Here is a 14866-nt window from a genome sequence, read left to right as displayed (position 1 = left end):
AGTATATTCAATAAATGTAGCATGTACAGATATTATTTTGTGGGTTTTTTATGTTTTAAGACATATTCATTACCTTTTTGACAGTTACGAAAACATATTGGGAAACCTACAAAGAAATTCCTCCCAAACAAAAGGCAAGGTACAAAAAGAGAGATACAAGGATGGGTAATTCAAACTCACATTCTGGTGACAATGAAATAGTGGAAACAACAAGCAGCATACATTGGAATTTGTTTGCACTTCCTACAGGTGACATAGTTTCTGCAACTAAAGCTGAGCATATGCTTACCATGAATAATATTATTCTTCTTAATTATAAGTTGCTCATGCAGATCTTTTATCTCCATAATGTTGCATATGACAACATTCAGCCTTATAGGAATATACTTCCTATCACATTCTGGAACGAATCAAGGATCAAGAAGTTCATGAAGTGGCTTAGATCTAAAGGAGGGATTGGAAGCGATAAGGTAATCTCTTCTTGTAGGGTGCTAAATTGAATTAAAAACAAAATATTATTTGCATTATAGAGTACAGGCATAAATTCATTATCTATGTCAATTCATTCATAATTTTACTCCAAATGTAGTAATAGATCACCATTAATTTATTGATACATCATTCATGCATGTTTGTTTTCGTCTTCAGTTTTTATATTACAATATTTAATCTATTAAGTATTCTTAAAAAATAAATACGAGAAAAAGTTGGAAAAACACTTTAGGGGTGATTGGGTACACTTTCGTATGGCACAAATAGTGCTAGGCTTTGTTTTTAAGCGGACGGCTTGTCCACTTTCTGTTTTACAACTTATTCATTAATTCATTTTTGAGTTTCTTATGGAAAAAAAAAATTGAGAAAACACTTTAAGTGAAAAAAAAAATTGTATTTCAATTTGTACTTATATTCTTCACCCTAGGAGTATTTATTTTTTATAGTGAATTGGAAAATAAATTCTACCAATAATTAAAGGAATACTTTTCTTTTAATTATTAAAAAGATAAGGTAGTTACTCATTACCCATATAAATGGACAGTTTTAATCTGTTCCATATTTATACAACAAAACGAGCTTCAGACACGGTTTGCAGCGTTCCACTATCACTTCCATTCTGAGCAGCAGTGTCTTTTTGCACAGCAGCAGCAGATTCTAGATGATCAGCAGCTCATCTGCCGCACTCTCGTGATTTTACTGCCATCCGCATCTTCATCTCCACCACCTCCTCAGTGATTATCCCATGGTTTTATGCCTAGAAATTATGATTATTACGTATTTTGTTTTCAAATTTGTCAATACTTGTTATATTTTGATAATGCATTATGGACATTTTTCATAAGATAGCTTAATTTTGTGGTTTGTATTGACGATTTCCATGTACGGATGTTTGGATAAAGTGGTTTTTGATGAGGAACGGAGAGAAGGATGAGATATATATATTTGAAGTGTCACATTATTGGAAAAACAACCCCCAAATTCAGTTTCTCTTAACGATCATGAGTTAAAATATAAAAATTAACGTTTACTCATCACACTGTTAAAAGTACCAAAGCATTACTTATAGAAAAATTATAGTCACCTATCCTACATTTGTGATTGAATAGTGGCACAATTTTAATTGGGATATTTAACATTACTCTTTGTAATTTTTCGGTCTTACTTGAAGTTTGTAAAATTTTCCATAACTATGACTTCAACAGCAGATCTCAGGTTGCATTTAATCGTTGCTATAATTAGGTACTATGAAACAATTTATTGGCCACGATTGCACAGTCGTTGTTATTAGTCAACCCTGTTTTTTCTCTTGTTGCCAACCATCTCTTGGATGTTTGGGAACCGATGGCAATAATAGGGAAATTATGTAATATTGGTGTGTTTGCGAAATAAATAATTAAACATTTAATTTTATCGATAAATTACTAAATATACAAGTGGTGAAAATTTAATCTCCAGAGTTACTATAAGTAAAGATATTAGTTTAATAGATAATAAATAAAAATAAGTTTTAAGTAAATCATAATAAAAATTAATTAATATTAGGTGCAAATAAAAAATGATATAAATAAAAATCTCATAAATGGACAATTTTTTTCATTAATCTTATCCCAACTAAACCCATGCGTAAATTAGGATTATTAATCCCATGATTTTAGGATTAAATTTAAATTACTACCCCCTTAATCCAATCCAACTAAGCTTGACAAACATTGGATAAATATTTAATTCCAAAATTAGTCCAATCCCATAGTTAATCCTAGCATCCAAACATGGCATTAGCTCCTTATATAACAAAGTGTCACTGAAATACAGCATAACGTTATAAACAAGAACTTATTTCTGTACATAACATTATTTACTTTTTGTGAACTTCCAAATACCTACAATATGATTTGCAAACCCTACAAAAGTCTACCTTGCATGCTCTTTCTAATGTGAAATTTGATTTTTATTAAATTTTTTGATGTGTTCACTAATAAATAATTGAAATTTGCAAAAATTAGAAAAAAAAAATAGAATTAGAATGGGCAACAATAAAAATGAAGAATAACAAACAAAATATGATATTTGTTGGGTGAATGAAACACAATTGGAATATTCTGTATTGCTATTAATATGTTTACTTTGTGAACATAAATTAGAATGATTTATTATAAATTATTAATTTATCCTCAATCAATTATTATCATTATTACTATTTGTTATAATAATTGTAATTATTATTATTGACAATTTTAATATTAAGAAAATTATTGTTAGGAGTGGAAACACCATATAGAGAAGGAATGATTAAATTTATAAAATTTAGTGGGGTAAGAATAGTCACTTAAGACAACAAGCGTCTCCCATTCTCACCTCCACGAGCATGAAAGCGCTAGTAATCATCCTTAAATTTTGATGGAACCAGTTGCTTTTATTCTAATAATGAACGCAAAACATGTGGAATTAGTTGGAATAATGAACACAAAACTTGTGGAATTACAATTGAAATACGTCAACAAAAAATAGAGAAAGCACAACCAAAATTAGAGAACTACAAAACCAAAAATAAAGTTATAGAAAACAAACTTGGTACCTAACCTCAGTAATGGGAATCTCAACCAGTTAATGGGAATATTCAACACAAAATTAGGGGAAAAAATAGATGAAACACGTGAACCATTAAGAGAGAAAGTTTGACGAAAATTAGAAACTCATTTAACGAAAAATGATATTTACTTGGAATCTAACCCATGATACTGGTACCTAACGAACTTTATAGGAATATGAAACGCAAAACCAGTGGACCAATAAGTTGAAACATGTGAACCAAAAGATAAAAAAGTATAACCAAAACTTGAGATTAATCAAACCAAGCAAAAGTAATATTGATATTTAACCCATATAATTAGAATTTTACCAAGTTAGTTGGAATAACGAACATAAAACCTGTGGAATTACAATTGAAATACGTCAACCAAAAATGGGGAAAGCACAACCAAAATTAGAGACCTACAAAACCAAAAATAAAGTTATAGAAAACAAACCTAGTACCTAACCTTAGTAATTGGAATCTCAACCAATTAATGGCAATTTTCAACGCAAAATTAGGGAAAAAATTGGGAAATTTACAAAAATAACCATAAAAGTTTTACTGTTTTTACAATTAATCTTTTAAACTTTTTTCTATCAACATTAGCCAAACACACGCTTTTCTCCCCAAATTACCCTTGTTTACAAATCAAAAGCAACTTTTTTTCTCCCCTTTCGTTAAACCAAATGCAGCTTTACACACTCTTGAATCATCACCGGCGAAGGCAAAAGACAACGATAAACGCCGACGGCGAACAATAAAAGTGAAATCCGATCATAATCTATCCGGATCCAACACTAATCGGCATTACTTAGTGGTATGAGTTATTTTCTGAAGTTGCTCGAGAGTTTCAGGGAACTGCAGTCGTGGGTGAATCTGGCGACAGGCTGCCTGTCGCACCAAGAGGGATTGTAAACTGATTATGGATTATGAAGCAAATTCCAGAATCAGGGATCCTGTCTATGGCTGCGCCGGCGCGGTTTACCATCTGCAGAAACAAGTCAGTGAGCTTCAGGCTGAGTTAGCCAAGGCACAGGCCGGGCTCGCTTCCATGCAAAGCCAGCAACAAAATTTGATTGCTTTGATTTGCATGGAAATGGCTCAATCTCAAGAACAAGTCCTGCATCGTCATCAGCAACAGCAGCCGCAACAGCAGTTCATTGATACAAGCTGTTTTTTGGACGAATACAGTCTTGGCTCTACCTGGGAACCTCTCTGGACATGAAGAGAAGTTAAAGCAATTGGAGTGGTTGAAACTTTTGACCTTTTAATTACAGATGATCAAGATTTAAAAAAAGCTAAACATACTTGATTAGAAAAGTTGCTGATTAATAATCAAAGTGCTTTGTTACGGTAGGGGTGAGGAGGATTATTATTATATGCTTTAGTTTTCATTCTCCTCATATGGGTTCTTGATTAAAAACACATGTTGTATTCTTGTTTTGATAAACATGTGGCTCACATACAGGTTATATACGTCATTCTATATATGTAAAAATTTGCTCTACCATAATAAACACTCAGAGGGCTTAATATTCCATATATGTATTCTGGTTTTGACAAACACGTGGATCACATACAAACTCATAAATGCAGCGGACAACGAAATTGAAATTCCAAGGACCCATTCAATTTATGCTCCATATCGATTCCAATACGATTCATACCAGAAATCCAATTGATAATGTGAAAGCATATTCTTTCACCTTCGTTCACTCTTTTTCTAGTTTTGCCTTCAAACTCCTGTTCTACAACTTTCTACACTAGCTCTCCTCAGTAGCTTGTTCTTACACAGTGATTGACTTCAAAGGATGAAGAATCCTATTTATCTATCCAAATTCGTTTAAATTTCGCAAAATTCAACTCTTGGATATGCAAACTTCAGTTACGAGTAATTCAATATGATAAATTATAACCAGCATATCATCAATAGACCAAAAGCACATTGAAATACTAGATATCTACATAAATTGGAATTTTTTTTAAAAAAAAAAATTATAATGCTTTAATGTATTTACAAAAATAAATTTCTTATTTTAGTGGAATCGCTTGTGAATTAACATATCATTTGCTTGAGAAAAAGATCATTAGTGCCGCCGACGATGGGAGTTTCTTCGGTTTGGGAGAGATGGGTGAAAGAGAGATTGTTGGGGGAGAGAAGAGAGAGAGGGGTATTTTGGTCTCAAAGGTTTTTTTATGGCTAATGTTGATAGAAGTTTGTTCGGGGGGTTAAGATGGAAAAAGCCAAAATTTTTATGGTTATTGGTGTAAATATCCCGAAAAAATTAGATGAAACACGTGAACCATTAAGAGAGAAAAAACAACCAAAACTTGGAATTTGTCCAACGAAGAATGCTAATTACTTGGAAGCTAACAATAACTATTTGTACTTGACAAATTTAGTAGAAATATCAAACGTAAAATTAGTGGGCCAATAAGTTGAAACATGTGAACCTATGGATGGAAAAACATTACCAAAATTTAGAACTAATCAAACCAAAAAAAGTAATATCAATATCTAACCCATATAATTGGAATCTTGATAAACTAGTTGAAATATTAAATGAAAAACTAGTAGAATAATAGTTCAAACGCATGAACCAAATGTGGAGAAAGTTTAACGGAATTTTGATACTTGTCTAACGAGAAATAAATTTAATTGGAATTTGACCCAAAATATTAGTATTTAACGAGTTTAGTGGGAATATTAAACATAAAACTAGTGGATCGGAAAGTGGAGATAAGCAAACCAATTAGTGAGAAAGTTTAATCAAAATTAGTTATATGTGAAATTAACTTGGAATGTCACCTAATATATTGACATTAAAACAAAAGAGTCGAGACATGCTTATTTTAATTTTTTTTAACTTTTGTTGAAATTAAAAATATTTTTTTCTCTCAAATATTGTTTGTGTTAAATATTTACAAAATTTCCTTAATTTTTTCGTTTTATTTTATTTTTTCTGCATTAAAAATAATTTTTAAAAATTTATTAAATGTACAACCGGTAAAATACTGGTTGTTCAAGTTTCCTTTTTACTGTTGAAGGGGCTGTATTGCATACAACACTGTACTATACGAAGACTCGTATATAAATACATCAGCAGCGTATTATCAAACCAGAAACAAAAGCAACTTCAATTTCGATTACGATTCACCAGAAGTTAGAAGATATCTTTTCTAATTTAAAGAACATGGAAGCTCCTTATCCAGGTTCTCAGGCCATGTTAAGTTGAATGTCATTTATAATTTTTATTTTAATATATGTATTAATGAATACAATTGTTGTTGTGAATTTTTAGGGACGGTCAAGTGGTCTGAGGGTGATCTAATATCTTTGATCAGTATTTTTATTGATGAGAGCATGAACGACAATCTGGATCTCCTTATTGTCCCTCAACACGAAAGAAATTCCGACTACACTGGTTAAGTACAAGTTACTCTTTCCGTATTATATTAGTTAAATAAAATAATGTGTTATCATTATCTATCAATTGTGTGAGTGTCTTTGTGTACCATGTCTTCTTGAAAAAGAAAGTTAATAAAAATAATCATTGTGTGCAATATATTGTTTAAATTAGTCTATCCATGTCGGCTTAATTTTGCTCTATTTTTTATTTTACCTAAAACAAACTCCACAAATTGTTGGGTAACTAATTCTTACAGCCAAGTGATACTTCGTCCTTGCATCATTTCACTAAATATGCAACGAAACTTTTGGAATTTCGGCCTCTACAACAGTCATTTTGTTTATGATGCTTATCAAAATGATCGTCAACCACAATCACAATTAATTTGTTAATTATTTTGTTAAATAATGTGAATTAACAAAATTTTGTCTCTGAGTGTGGAATTAAAAAGCTAGCTCAAAATCAAAATGAGACTATTTGGATTTGTACTAAAGATATTGGATTATATCTTAATTTGTTAGTAGGCTACTGTTATTTGTTAGTACGTTTCACGAAAGGAAGCTAGAGGAAGATGAAGCTTTCAAGTCATGTGCGCATCAAAGTAAGAAACAGAGCTTAGGAGAAATGGACGGGTATTAATCATTGTCATCCAAGGTTAATTAATCTTCATTTTTGCAGCTCTGGCCACATTTTCCAAAATCAAGGTTATATAATTCATCTTGCACATATAGCAAGAAGATTCTTATCATTATGTTCGATTATGTGATTGATTTGTTCCGTTTATGTCGTTAAAATGTTAAATAAAATTGAACTTTTAAACCACATTAAATCCGTTATAAAATTTTTTAATTTGAATCAATAAGGGAGGAGGAAGAAAACTTTTTTCGCTATACATATTCTCAATTTTCACGTATTAACATTATTGGATAACTTTTCAAATGAATAATTGTTGTAAACATCGAAAACTTGATGAACAGGAAGTAAAATAACGAAAAATAATTAAAGAATATATCCATAAAAAGAAGTAATTGAGGGGTTGGATTAAGCTTTTGCTAGAAAAGTAATTTCTCGCGTTTAATTTAATTGTAATCTTATTTGTTTCGCGTTATGTACCCACCACAATTTTTATCTTGCCATTATCCACAATATTTACTTTTGTAATCCGCGAGCAGGACTCGTGTGCTGTCACGCTTATGTGCTGGCTCGCGATGAATTGGGATCGGGTATGGGGCCCCAAAAAACCTCAAAAACAGAATCGAAACTATTTCGAGGATAGGCCCAAGATCCAACAAAATTTTGGGTTCGGAGACCTTGTCAGCCTCGTACCCAAACCAAGATGTTTTGATTAAATAAAAGTTATGAAATAGAGCACCAAAAACTGTATAGTTTAATATCATTAAAAATTAATTTTATTAAATCATATGTCTTAATATACAGTGTGTCTATGTAGAAAAAAAAAGAAGAGATGTCCATATTAAAGAAGGACTATATATATATACACACACACACACACACACATATATATATATATATACATACACACACATTCATACGTCTATGTGTTTGTGTGTGTGTGTTTAAGCTACTTAGTGGTCCAAAAGAATAAATTCTGTGAGTCATTTTTTCTGGATGCTACACCATAAACTACAATTAGCCAGTAAACATTAGAATGAGTGGAGCAAAGTATAAATGGAAATTCAAATGTTAGCTTAATGTGGAGTTTTGACTCTCCCTTTGTTGTTTTTCCCTATCTCTTGCCGTTGTATCCAAAGCCTTTGAAAAAGAAAAAGAAAAAAAAAAAGAACTCACCAAATACAACTTTCTGAATCTGTACATTGGCCAGAATTAGGGAACTTACAATTGAAATAATAACACCACAAATTAGATACCATATGTGGACTCTCCCAGTAAGACAACTTATTTCCATTTTGAGAAAAACTTCTACTGGCTATTACTTATAAATCATTTGGCTGATAACCAAGGAGTCTAAATTGAAATGGAAACAGTATCATGACTTTCCAAATCAACCCGGAGCATGGTTAATGCACACCAATGCATTATGATATTATATAGTTATTATGCTGAAGACGAAACTTGTCTTGACACGCAGTTTAACCGTGCACGTTAATAAATTTAATTTTTAATACACGATAAAATTGTATAGTTTAATACCATTAAAATTTAATTTTATTTAGAGATGGGGGTCAAGACCATAAAAGACAATACCATGTTAATTTTTATCGATAACTAATAATTAAACCTCAATTAATATTTAATTAAATGAAAAATAATTTTGATAAATAAATAATTTACTAAATATCACTGACGACGACAACGACGATGATGCACGCGCAAAACCAGGCCACAAGTCTCACCAAGTTACGCTTCCATGTCACCACAACTCCGCGTCACTGTCGCTCAAAGCCAGTCCAAGCCGCCACTGCTCTGAGGTAAATTTTTCGTTCATAGGACTTACATTGCTTTTCATAATAGAAGATCGAGTAAATTCATTTTCATATATGTTGATTTTTGTTTTGAGGTTGTGCTAGCGATTTCCTTTTTTTTTTTTTTGGTGGATTTGAATTTAGATTCTCAGAGAAATATGTGAGATTGTAAATTGATTAAGTTGTTAGGTCTTCTAAATTTTGTCAATTTTTTTCCTTTTTCTGGTTTTTGGGCTGGATTCATGGTTGTTTCTCAAATTATCTCTACTGACATGCTAAAGCTTAAGCTATTAAATGTTCATGTACATGCATGTGCTTATGTCTATGCCGAATGCATCTTGAACGTATGAACTTTGCATTTTGATGATATTATTCAGCAGTTTTTTTTTTGGGGGTAATATTGGTATTTTCTGGACTGAAAAGAAAAATTAGACGAAATAATTGTTTCGAACGAAGCCCACAAGCTGTTTGATGGAATGCATTAAAGAAAAAAAATTGCCTTAATTTTTATTTTGTGGCATATTCTGTTGAATCTTTCATTTTAATTTTTAATTTTTGTAGGTTGAACCTACATCTTTGATAAAGTGACTACATGAAAAGGTTTTTAATTAACACTTTCATAAGTGGATTGTAATTGTCATGTTATCTATGCAACATGTCCAGAGATTACCTTTGTTATTTGGCCCCAAAACTGCAAGGGATTAGAATACGGCAAACAACATTTGTGAGGTAATGTAATGTCTCTGTTTATACCTGGAGCTCATATTATAAGTAAGCTAGTTATTTGTTTTGTGTCTTATTATTCTTGTATTCTATATTCGATATATATAGTTATTGCAGGAACTTATTAACTTGGATTTGGCTTTGGATTTTTATATGGAATAAATTTCTATTTTTTACTCTTTGGCTTTCTGTTTTTGGTGCCTCTATGATTCTGTTAGTTTCTTCAATGTGGGACAGTGTTTGTTTAAGAAATGAGATGCTGAATGGTGATGCTACTCTATTGATAATCAATGTGCATGCAATCCTAATTCCCAACTTTTTTTCCTCTTTATTTCTCTTCTCTAAACACCTCTCTCTTCCTTTTGCATATACTTTTGACACTCTTTTCTATTCAGTGATACCCAAAAATAATTGATCTTATTTAAGTATTTGAAATTTTATCTCAAGAATCATAATTGTACTAGAAATTAAAAATTGAATAGCTTTTTTAAGCAAAGTTGTTGACAGTGTTTTATTTAGCCAAAAGAATAATCAGTGCTTTGGAAGAAAGAGGAAAAACATTATTTCTGTGGTTGATATTTTCTAGAGCATATTTACAAAAGCTTACTTTCCTAATATGCTTTTGGAATCTACTTTCATGTAATCACCAGAGAGCACTAGTGATGATTATTCTTAAATCAATAGATTCCAATCTTGTTACTCTCATTACTTTACTGCTGCTTGCAGCATGAAAATATAGAGAATCAGAGATAAAAATGCTCTCTAGCTTTTAGTGGCATCTCATTCAAACTTATGTTTTGATATGGATTGCCTTCTTTTCTGGCATATGAGTTATAAATTTGGGAGTTTCTCTTTAATAAAAATATCAACTCATGCTTGGAAGCTTTCTGTCTTGTTCCTGCATCTCAGTTTTCAGACAAGTGTAAACTATTTTCTGTAACTCCCTAGTCTTCACTGTGCCTTTGGGAAACCCTTTTCTAACTTGTGGCATTAAATATTCTGGGTTCACTTAATCATTTAAATTTAGTAGTTTATGAGTTATGTTATGTGTCATAGAATACAAGTGTGGTTTCTTAAGCTATTTGGAATATTTTAATTATTATCGCTTCACTGTTATTGTAAAGATGTTTACCTTAATTCTTCATTGGGTGTATCATATTCATGACCCCTTATTCTCATTTCAAACTGCAAAATAATTCAAGGTGACATGTTAAATGAAACATTCTTATAAAGAGCTCCACTATTAGTTGGATTTTATTTCTACTCCTTATATTAGCATATGAACATTAAGTCATTAACATAACATAGAACTTAGAACTTTCGTTATGTAATATTGGGCCCTTGAGAGTTTCAGAGTTCTCAACCCTTAACAATTTGTGTTTTAGAGCAGGATAACCTGATGAGTAAAAATGATTGATATTTTTCTCAAAAGATATATAGTGAGAGTAAACTATTTTTTTTTTTTTTTTGGGGAGGTTTTTCCAGATTGGCTCTATTATTCTTGCTTTGCATGATGCAAGTGATGTTTTTATGGAAGTTGCCAAAGTTTTTAAGTATTTTGAGAATGAACTTGGAGCAACTGTGATCTTTGGATTATTTGCAATATCTTGGGTCTTTCTACGATTAATATTCTTCCCCTTTTGGGTCATCAAATGTACAAGGTTTGTCTGCATGATAAATGATTTGATGCCACCTTATTTGGTCGTCTAGCAGTTTCTTTGTCTTATTTTCTTTTGTGATTTGCATTTTCCAGCTATGGTCTTTAGTTCTACTTGAACTTATCAGATATATGTTCATTTACTACTTGTTCAATACAATATTGTTGATGCTCTTTGTGTTCGAGAAATACTGGTGGGTTCTCAGATCCTCAATGATCTGGAGACAGCTGAAAAGTGGTCAACTTAGGGAAGATATGAGGTCTGGTAAACATTTTGGTGCTTCCATTATCAGTTTGATTCATTTAGTGTCATCAATTATTCCCAGTAGTCTTTCTCTCGTTGTGGAAATAATCATTATTTTTGCTTTGATAGTTTGCAGGAAACTTAATCCCATATAATAGTTTTGCTAGAACTTAATTAGTTATATTCACATGTGCCTAAGCCTTAGCCATATTTAAGTTCTTGTTTCAAAACCCAGATAAAATGAACTTATAATTGGATATTAATTGTAAATCAAACAAAAGGGTAAAGGAATTAATTAGTTATATTCACATATGCCTAAGCCTTGAAGGAAAGTTAACTGCCTTTATGGGTACCCTTTTGGTTCCACATTTTATTGCAGCAAGGAATTAATTTAGGTTACATCGAAAACTTGGAGTTTTACTTTAATAGATAATTCTTCATAATGATACTATTGGCTATAGTCAATTGGTGTTGCACCAGTAGGTTGAGAGAAACTGCTGGACTTGGGAGTTTTGCTGAATATTTGTTGAGAATGGGAGTTTATCTACTGGAATTTCACTGAGAATATGGAAGGAGTTTTGCACTACAAGATTTGACGGCTTCATAGCTTGTAAAATTTAAAACATTTCCTCGAGTTAACTTTTTTTTTTCGTTACTTTGGATATGTTAATTGGTGGACACAAGTGTTTTTGCATGATGTTATTAATGCAAAGTGTTTTTAGACTTGGTGGAATATATAATTTAATATTTGGTTTATATTGAATTTGTGATTAAATTCAGATGCCGGAATGCATAAATTTAAATAAAATAGTTCAGAATTTCTTTTCATATAAATTTAGTTCTTGGGACCAAAAAAATCAGTCATAAATTATGTCACAAGCAAAATAATTAATGATAAAAAATTTCAATCATTAATTCCATCATAAACAAAATAGTTTACCCACTAAAATTAATTGGATAATAATTTATGTGAAAAAAATAATTTTTCCTCCAAAATTTAAGATAAAATTCAATTTTCAGGCCAAAACTTTAATGAAAATATTCATTTTTTAAGATGACAGACATATGACTTCGAAACACTATTTTTTTTTTATCATAAAAGAGTGATAGGTAAAAAGAGTGACTGAAAAACACCCCCCTTTATGGTAGTGTTTTTCAGTCATTTATTGTCAGTTTTCTTGTAGTGTTAGCAATGATAGATTGAAATTTTCAGTTTGAAAGAAATAATAATGGATTTGGAATGATCAAAAAGAAATTTACCCATTAATTAATAACTGATCCTTTTGATTTTGTCACATGACTATTTGGAGATGAATTACTTTGAGGTATGCTTTAAAATTAATTTGGAGTATGCTTGTAATCGCTTGCGTTCTTTAATATGCAATAAAAATACTATTTCACATTAACTTAATGATAATTCATGTTTGGCTCCAAAGTCAACTCACTCACACGGTATTTCATTAACTTACAAATTAATACGGTGAAATCTGCATAAACCAAGCTCACGAGGAGGGCTGGATTCATGCCGCACTGTATTATAGAGTAAAATAAAAATAAATAAATAAAATCGAGAAATTTTTGAAGAAAACAAAGTAATCACCCGCTTATACCTGGCACGATCAACAATCAACACTTATTTCTTCCTTATTCTGTTCTTTCAACTTCAGAATTCAGTTCTGACACTGAATTGCATCTAGTTTTAAATTTTTTGGTTTTTTTCTTATTATTTGCTTCTTCTTTTTTAATTACATTATTTGCCGTCTTGAATCCATTTACTTGCTTGAAGGTAGTTAATCTTTAGTTTGTTCAGTTAAGTAACTGGGTCTAAGCATTACTAAAATTATCTCATTTTGTTCAACTTCTTTCTTGTAGCCTTCGCAAAGAGTTGAAGCCTTCGCAGAGAAGTTGAAGAATTCAATTAGAATAGATCCAGTTTGGTCGCTTAAGTAGTGCAATTCCCTTTAGCATTATCAAATGTAGAGTTTGCCTGCCCATGTATTTATTTACCATAGGAAGCAGAAATTGATATGAGAAGAATTGAAGTTCAAAGCATGTGTTATTTGAAGAAAACAAAGTAACCCTTCACTGTGGAGCTACAACTTTGGTGGCTCTACAATTCTATGCGTTGTTTGTCTGCATGACAGGCTTCTATTCTGCGTATCAACGGTACTTATTTGTTGGGCGAAAATTTTTGTTCTTTCCAAATGAATCTAATGTCCTACAAGACCACTTCCTTGATGCTTCTTTCGAGGTGTTTGAAGGGAAGAAGCGGAGCCAAATATCAGACATGTTATCTCAGTATGACATGCTCTCCTTTGCTTCATTTGCTCCACTTGCCGTTGCCGTGCCACTTTCTTTGCCTTTGCGCCTCCTTTTTATAGTGTAATCTTAAGCTTGAATTGCTGGGCTTATTCAAGACAAGGCCTTAGCATCTGCCTAACAACCTAAAGCCTTAGTAGCTGCTTGCTTTATTTATATTTATATTTATATTTTTATTGCATAGTGCATTTGAGGTTATATGTTAATAAGGGAAACCAAAAAAAAAATAAAAAACTTCTGGCAATAATTGCCTTTAATTCAGTCGATATACACGTAGATAATTCATACGAATGGAATTAACCAACCTCCGTACTCTCAAGTGGTTGATAAGATAAACAATGCAATTTTATTTATTTATTTATGATGAAATAGGAATGAATACCTTGCCCATATTCATATTTTTGAGAAAATTGAAGGATTTATATAACAATTATAATAGAGATACAAACAGTTTTGTACAAACTGATTTAGTTTGTACAAACTTATGTGGCATGAAAAAATTAACTAAAAATTAACTAAAAAGTAATAACAGTTATTTTTTCAATTATATGGGTTCATGATAGTTTAATACAACCAATCTCTTTATATCACGTTAGTTTATACACACTTTATATAATTATGTAAACTATTAAAGGTTTTACAAGCAAAGATTTTAAGTTCAATAATATTTCAGTTTTTAAAACTCTGTGTGAGTATTTGAGTTAGTTAATTCTCGGTATTCCGCGGAATCAATGAATCTTAACTCCTAAATTCATGTTGATTCAAAACTCTTAAATTCGCGTCATTTTTTTGAATCAACGTAGATTTATTTTGTTCATTTATTCTGGTTTTTTCTAAAAATCAACGGAATATTGGAACTGTAAACTTCCATTGCATCAAAACACTTGCCTAAATAATGACATTAAGAAAATCCTTGTGCTTTGATTTTTTTTTTTCAATTCCAATTCCATTAATCCTTGTCTGTATTTTTATCTTTCAATTTAATTTTTATTGCTTCTCAAA

The 14866-nt window shown here is 31.2% G+C and overlaps 2 protein-coding genes across 2 annotated transcripts in view; one reads left to right on the top strand and one right to left on the bottom strand.

Moving 5' to 3' along the window:
* Window positions 1-14866, bottom strand: part of LOC102613041 (ras-related protein RABD1) — a 36624-nt gene that overhangs the window by 2351 nt on the left and 19407 nt on the right. The window lies entirely within an intron of this gene.
* The window catches only part of LOC127902704 (putative disease resistance RPP13-like protein 1), a 53502-nt gene that overhangs the window by 25550 nt on the left and 13086 nt on the right, over window positions 1-14866 (top strand). The gene's annotated exons all lie outside the window — the stretch shown is intronic.

This window comes from Citrus sinensis, chromosome 5 (assembly GCF_022201045.2).
Source record: "Citrus sinensis cultivar Valencia sweet orange chromosome 5, DVS_A1.0, whole genome shotgun sequence".
Classification (NCBI taxonomy): Eukaryota; Viridiplantae; Streptophyta; class Magnoliopsida; order Sapindales; family Rutaceae; genus Citrus; species Citrus sinensis.
The sequence above is the reverse complement of the archived record's forward strand: the minus strand, read 5'-3'. Positions and strand labels throughout refer to the sequence as shown.